This window comes from Helianthus annuus, chromosome 10 (genome assembly GCF_002127325.2).
Source record: "Helianthus annuus cultivar XRQ/B chromosome 10, HanXRQr2.0-SUNRISE, whole genome shotgun sequence".
Classification (NCBI taxonomy): Eukaryota; Viridiplantae; Streptophyta; class Magnoliopsida; order Asterales; family Asteraceae; genus Helianthus; species Helianthus annuus.
In genome coordinates, this window is record NC_035442.2 from 53,597,268 (window position 1) to 53,621,438 (window position 24,171).

Here is a 24,171-nt window from a genome sequence, read left to right on the forward strand (position 1 = left end):
GGACCATTAATTAAATGGTACATCACCCCCTCCTTGATTGATGGTGGTTCACATGGATTAAACCACGATTACCACGGCCTTCCCATTTGATAATTTTAAGACAAATAAATTAAAAAAAAGGGATAGTGGTTTGGGTTTATGCTTATGTTAATAAAGATCAACCAAAATACATTTAAATAGTAAAAAAATCATATTCCGTTCTATACGAAAGTAAATACTACTAAATAATTTTATTTTTATGAATATGTATATGCACTTCAAATTGTATCTTATAAACAATGGAGTCATCAATGTGATTATGTGTATATGCACTTCGAATTGTATCTTATAAATCTTTACGTATACAAGCAATATTTATAACACTAGCTCCATTTTTATCAGTGTAAATCGTCGATTCCACCGCAACGCGCGGGTTCCCCACTAGTACGCTTAAAAAGAGAGAAATAGAAAGACTAAAGTAAATATAATAAAACCTTAAGAAATTGATCCAACAAAATAAATAGGATAAGAGAGAATATGTAATAATAAAATAACATTATTTTACTATATGTAACTATCAGTATGACTTTCCAGCTCTTTTCTATTGAATAGTATATAAAAAGTAAAAATAAAATTTAATATTATACATAAACTTTTAACTCTCAGGTTTGTAGAGTACTTTGTCTTCCTCAAGCTTCTTTCTTTTAACCAGGTCGAGGAGTTAGTTGCCACCGGAAAAAACTCAACTATATTCACTCTTTTCCTTTTTAACATTTGCTCACGGGTATCTGATACATATAAACGATACATATAGATCCGCCCCTGCCCCAAACGAAGTTGAGCCGTAGCCCATGCTACGGCTCATATTTTGGTGGTTCCGCCCATGATGATGACTAACTGTGAACAACTGTGAACAAACTGGCAGTCAACTTGTAGCACATCAACAACCATTCAAAGCTTTGATGATATTGTTTTGTGTGGTTTGGTTTTCTTGTAGTTTTTCTCGTATCATCATTTCTGAAGTCTCAAACTTAATATACACATGGACTTGGCAATAACCATTTCATTTTATTTGTCTATTTTTTGACCCATTTAACATTAATTCACCACAATTTATATCTTGGTTTTGATTCTGCTCAGCTTTATGTTTTCGCCTATTTTTGGCTCAGCGGATGTGCAGGGGCATTTAGGTAATTTTAAGCTCACGGGGGAGCATCAACAGGGGAGACATAAGGCTGGAACATACTTTTTATGATTAGGACAAACTTTCCACCCCGAATTTTTATTTTGAGAACATAACAAAAGTAAGGAAACCTATAATTTCTTGAAATTTTTCTAAGCCTTTTTCTTGTTTTTTGTTTCCGTCAGTTGAGTCTTACCCACTTGGGTACTTTGGAGGTCATGTTCAACTTGGTTGGGTTGAAGTTATAAGGAGGAGTGAGGTTGAGGCCATGTTATTGAGTGCAGTTGGCAAGATACCTATTGGGATTAAGATTTGGTATGCTGATGAAAATGGTTAGTAGCTTGGTAAATCTAAAGAGTTGTTATATGATTGGTGTATTTAAATTGGAGTGAATATTGTTTGTCTTTTATAGCTACTGCCTTTTTTAAAATATATATATATTTGCCATACACTCAATAGTTGATTATCTAATTATTGTGATATCAAACAACATAATCAAATCCAAACACTATCTTCCTGCAGCACGTTTTGTTACGGCTAATTATCTGATTCTGATTATTCAAAACGCATAATCTCTTTTGAAAAAGCAATCCCAAACACACCCTAAAATACTATCCTTTAAAATGTATACCTAAGCATTTGTATCAATTACTGCAAAACTTTTCATGCCTTTTGCAACTCTTGTAAAGGAGCCATTTCATAATTTGAAATTAAAAGCACCTCAATGCTTTTAGTTCTAACTTCTTATAATTAATTTTAAAAATATGCATGCTAAAGAATAAAACTCCTACCCGAAAACCCTTGGCAACTCTTTTCTACCTAACGAAATCTCCATTGATGATGTGACTATGGGAGCATCTTTAACAGCAAATTCAAGGTATATTAATCAATTATATGCCAAGTTATATTAATGAAGTGCATAGTAGAAAATTCAAGGTATATTAATCCATTATATGCCAAGTTACAGCCAATAAATTATTCTCACTTCTATAAAATCATGTTCTAGTTCAATATTAGAAGAGTTAAAAGAACAGGGGCAGACCAGCTTGCTCATCTTCCTTTATTTCCAATTCTATCTTTGCACTGGAAAGATTCTCCACAGGCTTTGAAATGAACTCAAGAAATTCAGGATACTCGGGATCTATATTTTCACCAAAATTTTAGCTATAAGTAATAAAACAGGTAATGAGTTAATTCAAAACCATGACCACCATGAAAAATAAGCCTCTTGTTACCTTTCCATATTGTCCCTTCACGACCATCTTTTTTAGGCCATTGCTTTGGAACGTGCCGTGAAGGTGCATTGAATCTGCAAACTCAATGAGATCATCCGACGACTTAAAGTCGATAGAGGCTCTAGAATATTATTGACGCTTTGTGCTGCATAGAAAGTTTGCAAATCAAAATTTGTGATTTAATCCTGCAACATAAAAAATGCTTCTCAGGATCTCCACCAGTTTGGTTCTCATTGTCTAAGTCCTTATACTACCAATCATTTATCAAGTAAATAACCATATTAACATATATCAATTTACCTTGGCTTTTAGGATGACCCATCGTGTAGATTATCTTTTTATGTCATAATCTTTACAACTATTTTTTGAATCAACAGTAATAAAAATACATACGTTTCACACATCCCACACTTATATAATAACAATTAGCAGTCATAATATTCTTACTCTTATTGATGGCAAATCCACTGTTCTTAAGAATCAGTATAATCGTGACAACATTAGCAATAGCTACAGAAATAACCAAGAATACTTGTTAGACAAAAATAGTTAAATGTGTATTTATTGTATCTATTTATTTGTGTCCATTGGTGTTCTCTATTTTTTGTATATATAGTCTTTGGCTCCCAAAGGTTGGAGCAGTGAATTCTATCAATTATCACATGGTATCAAGAGCTTGATTTTCCCCCTTCCCCTCTCCTTCTTCCTTCCGTTCTTTCCCCTTTTCTTTTTCCCCTTTCACCATGGCAGCCTCCTCATCCTCTTCTGACTCAACCATTCCCATGAATTCCCTCCTCCACATGTTAACAATTAAGCTATCTTCCACCAACTACTTGTTTTGGCGAACCTAGATCCTCACTGCCCTCTCCTGCCAGGACCTTGTCCCTCATGTTGACGGTTCATCCGCTGCCCCTGAACCGATGATAACTCAAGGCGAGAAGCTGATTGCTAACCCGTAATATGCTGTGTGGCTTGCTAATGATCAAAAGACCATTATGATACTCTATGCCTCTCTCTCCGAGGAGGCGATTGGTGAGACTCTTGGGCTGTCTAACGCCCGTGCTATGTGGCTTGCACTCGAATCGGCGTATAGCAAACATATTCGAAGTTGCGATCGGATCTATTCATTAAAAAGAATCGATTCAATACATTTCTTATGTACCTATGGGTGCTATGTTGGATTTGAATCAGATTTAGGATCAATCTATATTGATTGACTGCCTCCATTATGTTGTTGCTAGCAAATACCACTATTTTTGGTTTTGGCTCTTCCAAATCATTAACCCGTAATATGCTGTGTGGCTTGCTAATGATCAAAAGACAATTATGATACTCTATGTCTCTCTCTCCGATGAGGCGATTGGTGAGACTCTTGGGCTGTCTAACGCCCGTGCTATGTGGCTTGCACTCGAATCGGCGTATAGCAACTCATCCATTGAAAGTGTGCAGAAACTTCGTAACAAACTTCGCCATCTCACCAAAGGGTCTTCCTCTGTCTCTGATTTTGGGAAAAAGTTCAAATATATTTGTGATCAACTCGTTGCGGTCGGTCAACCAGTTGATGAAGCTGACAAAACCCACCGGTTTCTTTGTGGTCTTGGCTCCAACTTTGAAACCTTCTCTACAGCCATCCGAGCCTCCAAACCTACCCCTCCGCTTCGTGACCTGCTTGTTCAAGCCGAATCACATGAGTTGTTTCTGCAGTCCCTCCATGGTTCAACCCCTCCCCCTGTTGCTTTTTCGTCTTACACTAATCGCAACCCCAAAAACAATCGTGGCCGTGGCAATCGTTGCACTCGTGGTGGCGGTTCTCGGGGTCGTGCCAGGGGCCGTGGAGGCCGCGGTCTTCACTGTCATTTGTGCCGTGTGGATGGGCACTATGCCAACAATTGTCCCAACCTATCTGAATTTGTCCAGCGGTCTCCGTCCTCCCCATCTGATTTGGCCAAAGCTTTTCATGCCCAATGCCATGTCACCAGTTCTGGTCCTGATTGGGTAGGTGACACAGGTGTTACTGATCACATGGCAAATCCATCTGTCAATCTAAATGATGTTGCTCCTTACACAGGTGATCACAAAGTAATCTTTGGTAATGGAAAATCTCTACCAATTACTCATGTTGGTCATTCCAATATTTCTAGGGATATAAAATTAAAAGATGTTCTGATGGTTCCTAACCTTATGAAAAATCTTATGTCTATAAGCAAGCTTACGACTGACAATCATTTGGTTGTTTTGTTCTCTCAACCTTATTTTTATATTCAGGACCGCACAACCAAACAGGTGGTGGCCCAAGGTCGATGTGAAGACGGTCTATATGTGTTGCATACGGGTCCTCAAGCTTTTTTCTCAACCTCTCCAAGGCCTCCCAAAGCATCTTATGAATTGTGGCATTCTCGTTTGGGACACGTTTCCTTTGATACTATTTTATGTTTAAAAAAAGTGGGTCGTTGAACCTCACCTCTATTTTGCCAAAACCAATTGTTTGTCCCTCTTGTGAATTGTCTAAAGGACAACGTCTACCATTTTCTATTAATGACAGTCGTGCATCTTATCCTTTAGATTTGGTTCATTGTGACTTATGGGGCCCGTCTCCGGTCTCCACCATTGAGAATTATAGATATTATGTGATTTTTGTGGACGACTTCTCACGTTTCACCTGGTTTTATCCACTAAAACATAAATCTGAATTTCCCACTATTTTAGCGACTTTTATGTGGTTATCTCAAACTCAATTTTCTCGGAAAATTAAAATCTTTCAAAGCGATGGAGGCACGCAGTTTGTGAACCGAAGTGTAAAACAATTATTTGATGACAATGGTACCTTTCATAGACTCTCATGCCCGTATACTCCCCAACAAAACAGGCGAGCCGAAAGAAAACATCGACATATTGTTGAGACTGGTTTAGCTCTACTTTTCAATAGTCACGTTTCTCCAATATATTGGGAACATGCATTCAGCACTGCGGTTTTTATCATTAACCGCCTACCTACTAAAGTATTGAATGACAAATCACCATTTGAGGTTCTCTTCTTCAAGAAACCAACTTATGACAACTTTCGAGTGTTCGGTTGTCGTGTATATCCTTATCTTCGTGATTACTCGGCACACAAGTTGGCCCCAAGAAGTTTACCATGTGTCTTTCTTGGATATTACACTCAATATAAAGGGTTCAAGTGTCTTGACCTAGACACATCTCGAATTTATATAACTCGCCATGCTCGCTTTGACGAGCACACCTTGCCATTAAAGGGGGATATCTCCACTGTGGATTTCCCTTTACTTAGTTGGCACACCTTTACCGATATATCCCTTCCTACACCACCTCCTAAATCACCTCCTATATCCACCCATCAACCAAAACCACCTTTCACTCCTTGCACTTACTGTGCTGATCCGGACCATCCCCAATTCCACTCCCCCATTAACCAGGCAACCCAAATTTCTACGGTTGAAGTCCAAAACGAAGCCCAAACTCCACCCACCTCTCCTATAGTTGAAGCCCAAAACGAAGCCCAAAATCCAACTGCCTCTCCTACCCCAGCCCAAACCGCCACATCTCAAGAACACACCTCTACCGCAAATGAGTCTGCCCCCACAAATTCTCTCTACCAGATTCCTCCTAACACAAACGTACACCCTATGATTACCCGTGGTAAAGCTGGCATATTTAAACTGAAACATCTTGCTAACCTCACTCACCTTCATTCTTCTAATCTTCACATTGCTCTCTTTTCCCAAACTGAACCAAAAGGGCTCAAATCTGCCAGCAAACATGCTCTCTGGCTTGACGCCATGCATAAAGAACTTTCAGCACTCCAGAATAATAATACTTGGACTCTTGTTCCGCGACCCAAGAATCAGAATGTTGTCCGGTCAAAATGGTTTTTTCGTACGAAATATCGATCTGATGGATCTATTGATAGGTACAAGGCTCGTCTAGTTGCTTAAGGTTTTAGTCAAATGCCCGGCTTAGACTACTCTCACACGTTTAGCCCTGTTGTCAAAGCTTCAACCATTTGGGTTGTCTTATCGTTAGCTGTTATCCATGGTTGGAAACTTCATCAGCTTGACGTCAACAACGCTTTCCTTCATGGTCATCTCTCCGAACGCGTATACATGGAGCAACCACTGGGCTTTGAACACCCACATTTTCCTACGCATGTTTGCTTGCTTAATAAGGCCCTTTATGGGCTCAAACAAGCGTCCCGGGCCTGGTTCCACCGTCTCAACAATTATTTACTAACCTATGGTTTTGTTTGCAGCAGGGCTGATCCGTCCTTATTTATATATAAGCGTGGGTCGCACGTCATGTATCTTCTTGTCTATGTGGATGACTTGATCCTAACGGGTAACGATGAAGCCATTATGGACAACTTTGTCAAACGCCTTCACCAAGAATTTGCTATAAAAGACCTCGGCAATCTAAATTACTTTCTTGGCCTTGAAGTGACTCGAAGTGCTGATGGTCTCTTCCTAACCCAGTCGAAATACGCTCATGACATCCTTGCTCGTGCGGATCTCCTTGAGTGCAAGCCCGTTCACACTCCTATGGCAGCACACGAGTCTCTTACGGCCACTGGGGACTTGCATTCGGATCCAACTTTATACCGTTCTTTGCTTGGGGCTCTCTAGTACCTCACAATTACTCGCCCAGACATATCCTACGCTGTGAATCAAATCAGCCAGTTTCTACAGGCTCCCACCACCACTCACTTTCAGCTGGTCAAACGCATCCTTCGCTATGTCAAAGGCACAATTTCATTCGGGTTGTCTTTTAGCAAGCCTGCAAAAACTGCCATACTTGGGTATTCTGACGCTGACTGGGCTCGCTGTATTGACACCAGACGTTCCACCTATGGTTACTCAATTTTCTTGGGTGGGAACCTCGTTTCATGGAGTGCTAAGAAACAACCTACTGTTGCTCGCTCAAGTTGTGAATCTGAATACCGAGCTATGGCTAACACTGCTGCTGAAATTGTTTGGCTTACTCACCTTCTACGTGAGCTTCATGCTCTTCCTCCTGATCGTCCAACCTTACTGTGTGACAACAAAAGTGCTTTATTCTTGACTCAGAATCCTGTCTCTCACAAGCGTGCTAAACATATTGATCTGGATTATCACTTTTTTCGAGAACTTGTCTCCTCTGGGAAGTTATACACGTGCTTTGTTCCGACCAAGCTACAGGTTGCGGATATCTTCACCAAAAGTCTTCCTCGATCCCAGTTTGAAGTCTTTCGTGATCGTCTTGGGATCCGTCCACCACCGTTCCGCTTGAAGGGGGATGTTAGACAAAAATAGTTAAATGTGTATTTATTGTATCTATTTATTTGTGTCCATTGGTGTTCTCTATTTTTTGTATATATAGTCTTTGGCTCCCAAAGGTTGGAGCAGTGAATTCTATCAATTATCACAATACTGATCAATATCAAAATAATGCACAAACAAGACAGTTACTACTAACTATTGTTTTCCCTCTAATTGAAATAGAAACAACATTAAAAGACGGGTATAGTTCTTTTATCATCACCTGCGAGAGAGGTGTTCGTCACAGGGCAAAGTGCGAACGGATCTCAACGTCTATCGAACACGCAAAATCCCCAATTCAATCATCGGTAATACTGACTCAAAAGCTCTATAGGTTCAAATTCGCATCACATACCACAAACTAAACCCTAGATATTGAAATAAAACAAACTAACTAAAAGCATTAATTAGAAATCAAACCAGTTTTTGGCATTTTGCTCGGCGACGGGAGGAGCGGAAGAGGAAGACGGACATGACACCGGTGAGAAGAACGCTGGTGGCGACTTGAAGAGTGGATTGGTCGTCATCAGTGGAGATGAAAGAGAGTGGAGAGAAGGGGAGCTCGACTGCACGTCTTCAGGGAATTGATGGAGAGGGCGGGATTTTCTGATAAAATGGAGATTCGGGGAAGTTAATGGCATTTGGAGGGAATAGATGAACATTGGGGGAAGTGGGCGGGATTTCAAAATTTTCAAGGAAAAGAGAAAGTTATGATATAAGAGTTCTATAATAATAATAATAATAATAATAATAATAATAATAATAATAATAATAATAATAATAATAATAATAATAATAATAATAATAATATAATAATAATAATAATAATAATAATAATAATAATTATTATTATTATTATTATTATTATCATTATTATTATTATTATTATTATTATTATTATTATGGAACTCTTATATCATAACTTTCTCTTTTCCTTGAAAATTTTGAAATCCCGCCCACTTCCCCCAATGTTCATCTATTCCCTCCAATAATAATAATAATAATAATAATAATAATAATAATAATAATAATAATAATAATAATAATAATGATAATAATAATAAGAATGATAATAATAATAATAATAATAATTATTATTATTATTATTATTATTATTATTATTATTATTATTATTATTACTAGGGGTGTGATAAACCTGTGCTTTGCATAGGGACATATCACACATTATGACAATCGATAAATAAATTCGTAATATAAAAAAAATGTATGTTACTTGCGTCGTGTCTCAGCTCTGAACATCAAAACGTAACAACGAAAACGTACGTGGCTGAGTGTCACTAATATTAAAACTATATGAAAATGAATAATAACCCAAAAACTTGAAACAATTGTAAATATTAAAAGAGTATTTACTAATTATATATAATTTCATTTACTTTTAGTTAACTAAAAGAGTATCACTGATTATAAATAATTTCATTTACTTTTAATTAGGATATACACACACACATATATATATATATATATTAACAAAAATGAAAACAAAAAAAAATTGAATTATTCTTATACACATTAATTATTGAATCGGTTAAAAATCCTCGTCCATATGCGACATCACATATTACAACAAAACCCTGGATATTGAATAAAAAAAACTCACGAGAAGCATTGGTGAAAATCAAGACAGTTCTATGGCTTGCTTTGCTTAGCGATGGGAGGAGCGGAAGAAGAAGAAAAAAATGGTTATCGTATCAAAGGTGTGTGGCGGTGACGATTCTGTTACATCTGGTTGTCTGGTGACCGGCAATGGCAGTCTCAAATGATGGCGCCACAACAAGTATCTATGAATCACCAAAGTTTATCGATAAGACGTTGGTGAATATCGATTAGGTTTTGTGAAGGTGGATATGATTTAGAGGGATATTTGAGAGTTTGGGAATTTTGCGGCGGTACTTTGCCACAAATTTTCGATAGGTAGTGCGTTGCCACAACATTTGATGGTTATCGATTCGATTTGGAATGGTATCGATCGGTTCAAATTGATACGGGTCTATGGTGTAAAAACTCCACGGATACAAAATCCATGGAGGTTTTAATGAATATGTGATGATTAGATTGCTTTTCATTCATATCTTCTTGTTTGTCTTCTTAGTTCTATGATTATTCTTCATTCATTATTACCACACAACCAATTTCTAGGGGTGTTCATGAGCCGATCCGATCCGATCCGATCGAGGGTCTGCTCATGCTTGGATTGAATTACAACCGATCTGATCCGATCGGATCGAATTTGCAAAACCGAGCACAAAAGTGATGCTCATGCTCGGATTGAATTTGAATCGATCGATCGTTTTCGCTCGGTTTTTATCAAATCCTAACTAAAATTGAGCGGATCGTTTTCGCTCTCGCTCGATTGAATTATAAGGCTGCGTTCAGAAAACAAATCCTAACTTAATTAAATCATGTCCAACACTTTACTAACAAAAGCATACATAACTAAATTTAGGGTTAGATTTTGGTGTGTGGCAAAGGCAACTGGCAGCGTCGATAGATATGCATATCTTCGAATTCGAACATCAGTTTATGAGTATTGTTTTAGGAATTAGGGATTTAGGGTTAGATTTGATATTAAGTATTAAGTTGGGCTAGTATATATTTTGTGCTTTTAATTTTTTTGGGCTAGTATATTTTTTGGGCTTTTAATCTTTAAAATCTATAATATATACATATATATATATATATATATATATAGGGCCAGGATCATTTCAGAATCATAAATATTTACAGAACTCGCAGAACTCCTACTATAAACAATCTTTTTATTTATGTATTTTTATGTTTAGGATAATTTTATCATTTATTATGTGTATTTTTATGATTACATACATGTTAAGAGTAATTTTATCATTTTTATATGTAATTTTATAACTACAAATATGTAAACTAATTTTTTTACATATATGTAATTAGTTATGACACACACAAACACACACACATATATATATATATATAATTTTGGCAATTAAAATATGTAAACTACTTTTAACATGTATGTAATCAAAGAAATACATATAATAGATGAGAAAAAGATCCTAAATACAAAAACTTATATATAAAATGATTGTTTATTAGGAGTTTTTAAAGTTCTGTAGTTATTTAGAGTTCTGAAATGAACTCAACCCTATATATATATATATATATATATATATATATATATATATATAGAGAGAGAGAGAGAGAGAGAGAGAGAGAAAAATCCGCTAAAATAAGAACCACCTCCAGTTGTAAGAACCGTGAGAACTACTTGATCCGGGGCGAGTTGGACCAAAATCTATTTTCATAAACGTAGATGCGTGTATTATAAACACATTTGTAAAAAAAATTCAAAAAAAAAAAATGTCGTGTGTGTAGTTTGAGAACCACAAGTTTGGGTTTACGGGTACCGTAAATATTAAATGCGTGTATTATAAACACATTTGTAAAAAAAATTCAAAACAAAAATGTCGTGTGTGTAGTTTTGAGCACCACAAGTTTGGGTTTACGGGTACCGTAAAATACTTACGGTACCCATAAACCCAAACTTTATTTTACGGTACCCGTAAACCCAAACTTGTGGTGCTCAAAACTACACACACGACATTTTTTTTGAATTTTTTTTACAAATGTGTTTATAATACACGCATCTACGTTTATGAAAAAAAATTTTGGTCCACCTCGGCCCGTACGGTGTAGTTCTCACGGTTCTTACAACTGGAGGTGGTTCTCATTTTAGCGGTCCCCTATATATATATATATACTAGTTGTAGGGCCCGTGTGACCACACGGGTAGCTTTAACAACCATCGAAATAGATTATAATACATCATTTAATAGTTGTAGGGCCCGTGTGACCACGGGTATATTTCCTACTTCAAGATAGGAATAGGGTTTGTAGCAAGATGGTTTAACCAAAGCCAAAACTGGTTCACATCAGTGGTTTGAAGTTGAAGTTTAACTCAAAGAGTTTGCGTTAGAATTTCTCCTTTGAAGTTGAAGTTTAACCAAACCCAAAACTGGTTCACATCAGTGGATTCATCATAAGCCAATAACTGCTGAAGACAAAATGCTCCTATTTAATCTACTGCCCTAAGTCAAGTGCTGCTAAAGACCAAAGCCCTGCTTGGAATGAAGCAGTGGAATGAAGAAACACTTGTTTACTTTGTCTATTGTAATAGTATCGGTGTTTAGGTAGCAGTAGTTATATGTAACAGTGGTTAAAGGTTTTTAGGTTGTTAGATGGGGGAGCAACACAAAGATATTGCCATGGATCATTATAATGCTAGAAAATATAATGATCTCATGGCCCTCATCCACTGTTTGTATACTACAACTGTTGTCCATTAAGTACTGCTTGTGTACAACAACTGCTGAAGACAAAGTGCTGCTATTTAATCTACTGCCCTAAGTCAAGTGCTGCTAAAGACCAAAGCCCTGCTTGGAATGAAGCAGTGGAATGAAGAAACAGTTGTTTACTTTGTCTATTGTAATAGTATCAGTGTTTAGGTAGCAGTAGTTATATGTAACAGTGGTTAAAGGTTTACATTTTTTATGAGTAGGGCTTTACATCATGACTCATAATAAAAAAATAACACATTGATATACCTGATCATATATGATATACCTGAATGTATCTTTTTTTTCTGGTATCACAAGAAGAAATTGTCTATAGATGCTTCTTTATTAAAATTACGCAATAATAAAAAATAACAATAGCAAGTAATTTAACTCCCAATAGTTTAAAAACATGTAACAGTGGTTAAAGGTTTTTAGGTTGTTAGATGGGGGAGCAACACAAAGATATTGCCATGGATCATTATAATACAACTACTGTCCATTAAGTACTGCTTGTGTACAACAACTACTGAAGACAAAGTGCTGCTATTTAATCTACTGCCCTAAGTCAAGTGCTGCTAAAGACCAAAGCCCTGCTTGGAATGAAGCAGTGGAATGAAGAAACAGTTGTTTACTTTGTCTATTGTAATAGTAACAGTGTTTAGGTAGCACTAGTTATATGTAACAGTGGTTAAAGGTTTACATTTTTTATGAGTAGGGCTTTACATCATGACTCATAATAAAAAAAATAACACATTGCTATACCTAATGTATCTTTTTTTTCTGGTATCACAAGAAGAAATTGTCTATAGATGCTTCTTTATTAAAATTACGCAATAATAAAAAATAACAATAGCAAGTAATTTAACTCCCAATAGTTTAAAACAAACAAAACTCTATCAAATTATAAAGGAGATAACACATTGATATAAAGATGAATAGTTTAATTTATCCTCGAGTAGCTTTATTGGCCTAGACCCTCTCATTTGCCTTTGTTTTTGCCTGAGATTTGGCATCCATATTCCACTACCCCATTTCTTCTTTTACACATCATACTTGCCATTGAATACGACCTAATTTACAAAAAACAAAAACATGTTATAGTAACATATCAACCACTTAACCATAATAAGATCTAAACTAACCACATGCAAGCAATACATCCTAAAACAACCTATTCATAGATAAATGAAAATACTGGTTAAACAGCTATACATAAAAACACAAAAAATACAAAAGAGAAAAAAAATGATTTACTAAAAGAAACTAATAACTAAGAAGCATCAGTTATGGTATACCATGATATAATCATAACCAACCAAAATTTGTATACCTATAAGATCAAGATAACAACGAAAAGTAATACATATTTGTGAATCGGGTCAAATGAAAATGATTCATATGAAGAGATGCAAATTTAAATGATACATAATGAAGCAAGTATACAAAAAAATAAAAAAATAAAATACAATTAGATGCCATCAAAGAAATGGCATCATTAGTAGCAAAAGCATGCCCTTGTTCGTTCAAACACAATAAGAAAGCACAACTATAAGGTTTCAAAGACATTAAACAAAATCAAAGTTATTGGCAACTAACCTGAACAGAGTAGTTTGCAGTATTGATATAGATAACCACATGATTGAACCACCAATGTTCTCGTAACATTTGCTAACGAATACCTTTTTATGGGCTGCTAGTTTATAGATTCCCGGGAAGGATTCAAACAGAGCGCCACTTGAGAGCCAAGCATCTTACCACAATAAGGCCCTTCTCCTATTTCCAAGCTGAACTGCAAGCTTTTAATTGAGATCGATATTACCTTTGACCGTATTCTTTGACCGCCAACCCGCTCTCCAGTAGCTGAATTGCTTTGTCACCCCTAACGGTTACATAGCATGCAATATTTTCATTACGCCTGATTCCAAATGACCTCACAATGTACCTTGCTATACCAAAACAAACAATACCCATAAGCATAATAAACCACAAAAAAGCCATCTCTTCAAATAGTAAAAAAAATAAGTCTAGAAAGAAAAAATAGATAACCAAAGTTGTATGAATCAAATAACTATATTTTTCAAAGGGTAAAGTTGTCATTTTGAACTCAATGGTTAATCACAAGGTCTACTGGCACCTGCAAATACCAATTTTTCAAAGTATGAGATAACTAACAATGCTCCAAAATATGCCTTCATGGGTCATTATTTCCAAATGAGTAAATTACAAGTTTTGTCCTTTATGTTTACATCAATTGCAGGCGCTGTCCTTTAGCGCAAAAGTTAACAAGTTTTGTCCTTAATGTTCCAAAATCTTGCACGTTATATCCTTTAGACCAAACCTAGTTAGATTTTTTGGTTAAATCTGGTCATGTGCCTTGCACATGAGGGCATTATTGTCATTTTACATCTCTAGGGACTAATTGTGTACTAAATAAAAAATAAAATATAAATATTGAAAAACTTGAAGTATATCTCTCCCTCTGACTGTCTTCCTAACACAATATCCTCTCATTTTTCTCTCTCTCTCTCTCTTTACCAACCACCACCACCTCCACCTCCACCTCCACCTCCCACCATCAACACCCACCGTCGCATCCCATCTCCTATTGCCACCACCAACACCCAACCACCACCGCATCCATTGCTCAGATCTGAACCACCACCAACACTGCCCGTTTAGAAGCTCCTTCAACCTTCATTCTCTCTCCCTCTCTCAACCTCAACCAAAATATCCAGCCACAACGGTCGGCCACACTACAACCCACCTCCGGCATCCAATACAACCAACGCTGTGATCCTTAAACTTTTTTTGTTCTGTCTTGATAACTGAATCAGTAATAACCCTAAATAATTAGGGTTTTTAAAGATAGAAAATTTGGTTGGTGAGTGTTTGAAAAGGGGGATTCAGATCGAGGGTTTCAGTGGTAGGAGAGAGAGAGAGTGTGTGGTAGAGAGAGGTTTCAAAAGGGATTCAGATCGACGGTTTACACTACGTCAAAAATGGCTTACGGCCACATAAAAAAAGTGTGACCATACGCCTTTCGCCACACTTTTTTTTCCAGCTCAAGTGTGACCAAAGGTCGAGTAACCGTAGGCATCATACGACCACATTCACTTATGTGTGGCCATTGCAACTTAAACTGTGGCTAAAAGGTCTTGTTGAAATTAATCATTTTGTCAAATAAGTGTGGCTAAACGGATAGCAATGACCACATGAACTTACTATAAGTGTGGCCATTTCTATTATACAGTCACCAATAAGTTTGTTTTAGCCACATTAATTTTAAAAACTTGTGACAAAAATGGTAGTTGTAATCAAGCAAATGGTTCATTAAGTGTGGCTAAATGGTATCAATGCTCACATGAATTTATTGTAAGTGTGGCCGTCTGTATTATATAGCCACATGAATTCACTGTAAGTGTGGGCGTTTCTATTATATAGTCACTAAAAAGTTTGTTTTAGCCACATAAATTTTAAAAAACTGTGGCAAAAAGGTTGTTGTAATTGACAAAATGGTCTATTAAATGTGACTAAATGGTATCGATGGCCACATGAATTTATTTTAAGTGCGGCCGTTTCTATTGTATAGTCACATGAGTTTACCACAAGTGTGTCTGTTTCTATTATATAGTCACTAAAAGGATTGTTTTAGCCACATGAATTTTAAAAAATTGTGACAAAAAGATTGTTGTAATTAAGAAATGGCCCATTAAGTGTGACAAAATGGTATCAACAGTCACACGAATTTACCGTAAGCGTGGTCGTTTCTATTTTATAGTCGCATATATTGTTGCGGATATATGGCCATTTTCGTGTAATTAGCAATTTTATTTTCATTTTTTTCATAGAATTAAAACAATAGCAAAGATGAACAAACCTAAAAAACAAAATTAATAATATTAACAATAATAAACCAAAATCCATACATAAGTTGTAAATACATAAACTTGCATCAATCCTAGCAGCACTTGCAACAACAACACTTTTTGTCTCAACATACATCACTCCTAGAAGCACTTGCAATGTAACCTTATCTCATTCCTTGGAAAACTCTTCCCGTTTTCATTTTGGCCATTAGCAGCCCCTTATGTCTTAGCTAATCAAAACTCCTTCACAAAACAAAGTCGCGCGCTTCATCATAAGACATAAGTTATTCCAAAAAGACAATATTAATATATACAATAGTAACAAGAAAAGCATCCATACATGTTTTATCTGCATGCGGGTCGATTAGGTCCTTGCCAAGTAAAATGACGTTGGACTGACCTGTATCAAATTCATCACATACAACATCATTGAAAAAACATAGGTAACAAAATAGGCGGTTGGTAAACGGGTCAAAATGAGTAACATTTGGTTGACCTGCCAACATTTGTTTATCCATTTTCTATAGATTTCATTCATAATTAATGCAATATACTTGATTACATAAACTAAAATACTAATGCAATATACTTGATTACATAAACTAAAATAAGATCTAGTTTGATTCAATAAATCAACTTAGAAGATTGCGAATGACTTACATAATCTAGGAGATATTGCAATTCGGATGAAAGTGTAAGATTAGTAGCTCCTGCAGCAAATGATCTTAAGAACCACAACTCTGAAACTGTATGTCAGCCTTTTCAAACAATTCCCCTTGGTGACATAATAGGGTTGTATAACCTCAACATATGATGAGAACATGAACACGCATCATTAAATTGTAATCGAAAAAACTTTAACAATTCATTGGGGTCATTCATTTTATTTATATATTCGAACTCTTACTATGTTCCAGCAAACGTGGTGCTAAGATAAGCTTGATCCTCAGCGAAGAAAATGTTGATGGCTTTAATATCTCAGAGATGATTTCAGTGACAAGAAGGTTTATTCCAATGCTTCTGAGCTTTTGACTTCTTTAAGAGATGTAAAACTCCTGCTAAGCTGCTAAGCTGAGATCTTGCCAAGGATCCAATGGTGGTCTTTGAGCTGGCTGTGGAGCCGAAGGTTTTAATTGTCTAAGCTTGTTTTCCCCTGTCTATGAACCTGTTGGCAGTTAAAGACATTTCACAGTAAGAATCTTCACAAATCCAGAAAATTACAAAACAGAAAAGACTCTTCGGACAAGGCTTATTATTTTTATTAGTTTTAAATAGATGAACTCCCAGATGCCACTACAAATTACTTGTATAATTTGAGTAGGCCTAAATTTAGTCAACCATTATTCAATAAGCATCTTTACCTAAATCAACCCATTTCCTAATGAGCGTGCCATAGTTTCCGGCTATAGGTATAGTGTTAAACAAAACACTTTAGATAGCATAAAGAGAAAATAAGCAAACAGAAAAGTCTTTCCGCCCATGTGATAAAAGAACTTACTCAATATACGCCATTGGTGCAGCATCACTAACTCTTATTGGAGTTCGAAGCACTCTATCCTCCTGCCCTATCTCTGCACCATCAAGATATTGCTTAACCACAATTAATATCAAGTTAAAAACTTAACCAAAGAAAAGGTGAAATGTTCACTATGTCCTTAAGCCAGCTCTGTAAAACTGAATATTATTATAATGCAAATTAGAAGAGCTACTCTCGTTTCTTCATAACCTTCACAGCTCAGTCCAACCCATTAATTATTTGCTATGTTTATGTGGATACCAAAGTGACCTACATTCAATACAGTTCTATCATACCACAGCCAGAGGCAATATTTGCTACTAGTAATTTTCTCCTTGTAAAAAAGTCCATCAATATACACAATTGTTTTTAAAAATTGCTAAGAATCCGCTAGGGCCAATATGGAAAATCATCTCGAATTGAGTTTTAAATACATGAGTTTAACAGTATGCTAAAATCCGTTACACATTTACACTAAGATTTAATTAGGCCTTCACAAAATACTAAATTAGCCACAATAACATAGAAATGTAACCACCTTGTCTAACTAAAAAAATTAAGCACCTCTGTTTAAGCCAAAGAAAAAAAATATTAAAAATATAAATAAAAACCCTGGCTCAAGATAACCAGCTCTCTAGAAGTTGGATGAAAGGTAAAATGACAAAATAACAAGTCAAAATGATGTCTTCTAAGTAACTTTTGATCATATTGACCTTTTTCCTTATGTGGTGCTGGCTTGGAACCTGCAAGCTACTTATATAAGTTATTACCCCAAAAGCAAATTTTGAAGCTTTGATGTTATTTTTCTGTGTAAAAGAACTCGCTACTCTTTTAGGCAAAAGACACAGAATCAACAGATCAAAGTCGAATTTTTTTTAAACAAACAAGAATATATTAGCTAACGATGAGGCAATTGAAACATGAATACATAGCAGATATACATTAAATACCTCCTCGAATAGTAAAAGTGGTTGAAGGTTGCTCATTAATGAAATCACCATAAGCCATAGACTGTGGGGTATGGGGCGGGGGTTGGGGCGTGGGTTGGCTGAAAATCATCTCGAATTGAGTTTTAAATACATTCGTTTGACCTGTGAGCCTCTTCGATGAGTTCTTCATCCTGACCAAAATCAAGTCGCTTCTCAATGGCTTCCCATTTTTCTTCCTCTTCGCAGACCTTGAGTCGGTGGCACTATTCCGTTCACCGTGTGGTTACTATGGTGTCACCATTCCCGGAGATAAGAGAGGGAGGGAAGGGAAATCAATGAAGGGTTAGGTTTAAGGCGTGGGAATATGAAATTTGATTTTGGAATGGTAAATTGATTTGGGGAATGTTTAATTGTGTTCAAAATTCAAAGGGAAAACTAATAATTTAAGAGGGTGGGAAAAAAATTGGGGAAAATTATTAAAGGGTTTTGTTAGGAGGGAAAGAGGAAAATTTTTAGATAGTGTTTAAATTTTTAGTGGTATTTAAATTTGTAAAGTGTTATTAAAACCTACCAAAAAAATTAAGTGGCATATTCAAAGGTTATTGAATTTTAATAATATTAAGTTTCGATTATTGGCCGATAATAATTCTAACTTAAAAAATTCCTTTTGGCAATCCCAACTTGTAAGAATTTGGCCCCCATGGATCCTTTTCTAACCGAGGTCTAACCCAGTTAGTTATATGTTGATGTGGCAGCTTATGTGGCATAACCCTTAATGATTTGCTGAGATAGATGCATATGTGGCACCTTCACCACATCCACCTCCACCACCACCTTCAGCCACCACCACCACCACACCGCCACCCACCACCTTCATCCACCACCACACCGACACCCACCACCTTTCGCCACCGCCACCTGCCACCACCAACAGCCACCAGTACCACCACCATTATTTTTATCAAATTATTGGGCTTGAATCATAGAAGATAGAGAAAAAGAAGTAATAAAAGGAATGCAAGCCTTTTTCTTACCCTAACATACAAAATACCCAATTCCTCTTTGAAACTTTTAGGTTGAATTAACTTACCACATTTCCTTGTGCACGAAATTGGATGAACAATCTTCGTATGGGTGATGATTTCAAACAACAAACTAATGAAACCGTAACTAAAAACAGATATTAATTTATACCGGCGAGTTCCTTCAGATTTACAAACATCGATTTGCATTACGGCCTGAAACCGGAACGACTTCCCGCGGTGAATATGGTCTATTAACACATGTGTGATCGATCTACTAGTGTCCATTGTGATCCGTTAAGGCCAAATATGGCAACGAAGACATGTATGATGTACTATTGTCAATTATAATCAATTAAGGTCCAATATGATCAACAAAGACATGTATGATCTACTAAGTTTCATTGTGATCCATTAAGACCCAATGGGGTCCATTAAGACATATATGATCTACTATCGCCCGTTGTGAGTTGTTAAGGCCTAATATGGTCCATTAATACATATATGAGCTACTATTGTCTATTGTGATTCATTAAGGCACAATGTAGTCAATTAAGACATATATGAGCTACTATTACCCGTTGTGATACATTAAGGCCCAATATAATCCTTTAATACATATATGATATACTATTGTGCATTGTCATCTATTAAGACATGTATGATCTACTATCATTTAGGCCCAATCTGGTCCATTAAGACATATGTGATCTACTATTGTCCATTGTGATCCATTAAGGCCCAATATGGTTCATTAACATATCTATGACAACTATTGGCCATTGTGACCCAGTAAAGCCCAATATGGTCTATTAACACATATATGATTAGGGATGAGTTCGGTACCGATACTTGTACCGAACTTACAGGTACCGAAAATGCCGATACCGGAAATCATTAAATATGGGTACATGTACCGGTACCAAAAATGTTCGGTATGGTACTGTACAGTACTCGTACCGCAACGCTATTTGAAAGTAAAATTCGGTAAACTACCGGTACCGTATCAAACTGAAAGTGCCAGTACCCAAAACAGTTAACTACGAGAAATTCGTTACCATTATTAATATGCAAACATTAATATATTATTTAGAAGAAAACAAATATGGTTTAAAATATATAATATTTAATAATAGTTTGAATTATTAAATATCTAGTAACATTTTTTTTTATTTTTTAATATTAAATAATGTAATTTTTTTAAATAAGGATATTATTTGAGAGGAAAGTTTTGAATCAAATATTTTGGAGGGAAAGTTTAAGTTTTAGAATGAAATATTTTGGGAGGAAGTTTAAGTTTTAGAATGATATATTTTAGGGGGAAGTTTTATGATGAAATATTTTAGGTGGAAGTTTAAGTTTTGAAATTAAATATTTTATGAGGATTTTTTAAAGATGTAGTAAGTTTAACATTTGGTCACACATTTTTTTAATGACATTTGATAACATTTCGTCACACAAAATAAACAAAATGATGATTGTGTGACGAATGTCAATGTAAAACTACATTAAATTTTGTAATTTTAAGTGTGAATATTGTCCAACCTTTGGTTACATAAAATAATTTATGTGGCCATATATATTAGATTTTAGCCACATTATTAAACAAATAATATGGTCGTAGAACACATTTGGCCACACTTTTCTAATGTGGATGTTTTATCTTAACGTGTGGCTAAAGGTTTGGAATAGTTTTGTGTTTAGTCATGCGAAACAAATACAGTAACCGTAAATCAAATTTGGCCACACTTTTTTTGTGTGACTAATAAATGTCATGATTTTTTCTTAAAGTGTGGCTAAAGGTTTTGAATACACATGTTATTGGTCACAGGAAAATATGTAATGTGATCGTAGATAACATTTAGCCACACTTTGCTAGTGTAGCAAATATATGTCACAATTTTTTTCTTAATGTGTGGCTAAAGGTGTCAAATACATGTTTTTCACCACATGAAACAAAAATATGTGGCCATAGATCACCTTTGGCCACACATTTCGATTTGTGGCGAATAAATGTCACATTATTTTCTATAAGTGTGGCTAAAGGTTTTGAACTGGTATAAATGGTCACATTAATAATAAAATGTGTGGCTAAAGGTGTTTTAAAATGTTATGAATAACCTTTAGCCATACATTTTTACAAATGTGTGACAGGGCGGTTTTGCCAAAAGTGTGGCCGTAGCCCCTTTTTCACATAGTGTTAGTGGCGGGGGGAGAGCGATGGTTGCAGGTTGCGGCTGGATGGGTGGTAGGTGGTGTGGAGTAGAGTGGGTTCTTGCCGTTGGATCTGAGCAACCATCAACATCTACATCTTCTTGTTTTTCCGGTGGGCCAACGTCAGCAGATGACGGTGGTTTGTCTTGTGCTACGGCGGAATGGGTAACCGGAAAATCATTGTGATTTGGGTTTGGAGGGTATCGTAGGGAATTAGATTCAGTGGAAAATGGTCTGACTTGGAAGGTTTTAGTTGAATTTGTTTGATTGTTTTAGGATAAAGTGATAAGGTTTTGTGTTTGTGTTTTTAAGAGAAATTAATTAATTATACCTTCATAGCTGCAATATGTATATTTATATAAAATATTTTTAAATATATGAGTAAAAAGACTACAATACCCTTGAGTGACCAAATTTAACCAAAAAATCTAACTGGGTTTGGCCTAAAGGATATAACGTGCAAGATTTTGGAACATTAAGGACAAACTTGTTAACTTTTGCGTTAAAGGACAGCGTCTGCAATTTGGTGTAAACATAAAGGACAAAACTTGTAATTTACTCTTTCCAAATAATGAAAACCTTATTTAAAAAAAAAAGAGATGAAATAGATATTACTATTGATCGTCTTAGAGTCACCGCCGAGCTTGTTCATAGCATCTCACATACAAGTAAGGTAAACTACAGATGGAACTCCAGTAAAATCCTAAAATAAAAAATCATGAATTACTAAAAGTGAATAAACGGCTACAAACTCTATACAAGTGTATTTGATGATATTCACCTGTAAGAGAACATGAGCATGTTTGAACGGAAGCTCCACTTGTTTCGGTGAAGTGTTTTATAAAAAAAAACAATTCAATCAGTACATGAAACTATATATGGAACTGCAACATACATAAAACTATATATGATTTCTTTTTCACCACTTGTTCTGCTGCAATCTGAAACTTAAACAAAATCAAACTATATATGATAAGATGCTTAACAACAACTTTGACAATGTGAACTCCACCTTGAAGACCGCTTGTGAACTTCCCTAAGCCCCTTCCACCAGCAAGGATTTGGCTCTTCACCACCAACTGAACCAAATAGAACAGTATCAGTTATTTAAAATTTCGATTTACTTTTAATTTACCCCCAAATTACCTCCTTCTCATTTGGGAACGTTGTTTGTATAGCTTTTCGGATCATTCAGTATCTCACAACTGTCAAAATTATGACAAATTTCAACTAAATGAACCATACTTATTGCATTATATGGACCAGAGGTGTCTAACAATAACTGATTTAAACATACAAAAGTCAATATCATGAACCTCTGATAGCATAACTAAACCAAACATGCATCTCATTCCTAAAAGCAACAATTAATTTCAGCATACAAAGATCACATCCTACATCAATACGTGTTATACAATGCAACGATTGTACAAAACAAATTCAATACAATGTCAAGATCATTCACTAACTCACAACTGTCCAAATTATAACATATTTTAACTAAATGGCTGCCAGAGATATATAACTATATATCTAGTTTCTAGAAACAATATTTAACTTAGACATACAAAAGTCAAAATCATGAACCACTGATACCATAACTAAACCAGACATATATCTCATTCCTAAAAACCAACAATTAAGTCCAGCATACAAAGGTCACAATCACATCCTACATCTATATGTGTTATATCATATATGATGCAATAATTTTACAAATACACCCTAATTAGTCAAAATCAGAGGCTACGAACGAAAAAAACGGATCAAGACCTGATATTCATGAATATTAAGACGACGAAGCTGCTGTTGTTGCCATTTTCCGGCGACTTTGAGCGATTTCGAAGCGAGCTTGTTCAATAATCCTCCAACCATTATTGTGATTGATGTATTGATTGAGATCTGCTACAGAAAAAGATCAAGAGTTAGAAATAGATCGAATTGTTTGTTTCGGAATCGGAATCGGTCAAACACATAAATATGAAATTAACAAATCTCTGGCATCATCGATCTGAGTACCAGTTGTGAAAGTGGGTTACCTCGTTTTGAGTTGGAACTCACTTGATAGCAAATTTGATGAATCTTCTGAACAAAACCCTAGCTTCCAACTGTTCTTGATTGATTCGAAGAGATGATTGTATTCTTACCGGAGAGAATCGGCGATGAAGGAGGTTCTAGGGTTTGCGATTGGATGTGGAGCTGCTCTGGATTTGAGAGGGATTGAATTTTGAAAGTGGAGCCAGAATAATGTAGGTTATATATGTATACGGTTTGAATTTTGAATTTTGAATCTGGAGCGAAGATTTTGAATATGGGCAGTGGTTTAAATGGTATCCGTATAAACTAAACTGGAATTATGACATCAGCATTGACACTTGGCAAAGCTCAGGAGTTGACACTAAGACAGACTTACATCAGCTCATTTTCTCTTATTATAGAGAGTATAGATATATTATTAATTATTAATAAAAATAATTCGAGCAAAACCGAGCGAGCGAACCTTTGCTCATGCTTGGATTGAATTTGAATCGAACCGATCGGAGCGGCTCATTTACAAATTGAGCGGGAATCGAACGAGCATCTT

General features: G+C 35.7%; 1 long non-coding RNA gene across 1 annotated transcript; it reads right to left on the reverse strand.

The window, feature by feature from the left end:
• Positions 1-15,917: 15,917 nt before the first annotated feature.
• Positions 15,918-23,807, reverse strand: LOC110884996. The gene is made up of 10 exons (XR_004870263.1): positions 23,627-23,807; positions 23,361-23,489; positions 22,734-22,792; positions 22,483-22,666; positions 22,203-22,290; positions 17,405-17,477; positions 16,814-17,071; positions 16,567-16,708; positions 16,247-16,306; positions 15,918-16,149 (listed from the first exon to the last, which is right to left on the reverse strand). It is a non-coding gene; the product is annotated as an uncharacterized LOC110884996 (long non-coding RNA).
• Positions 23,808-24,171: the final 364 nt, after the last annotated feature.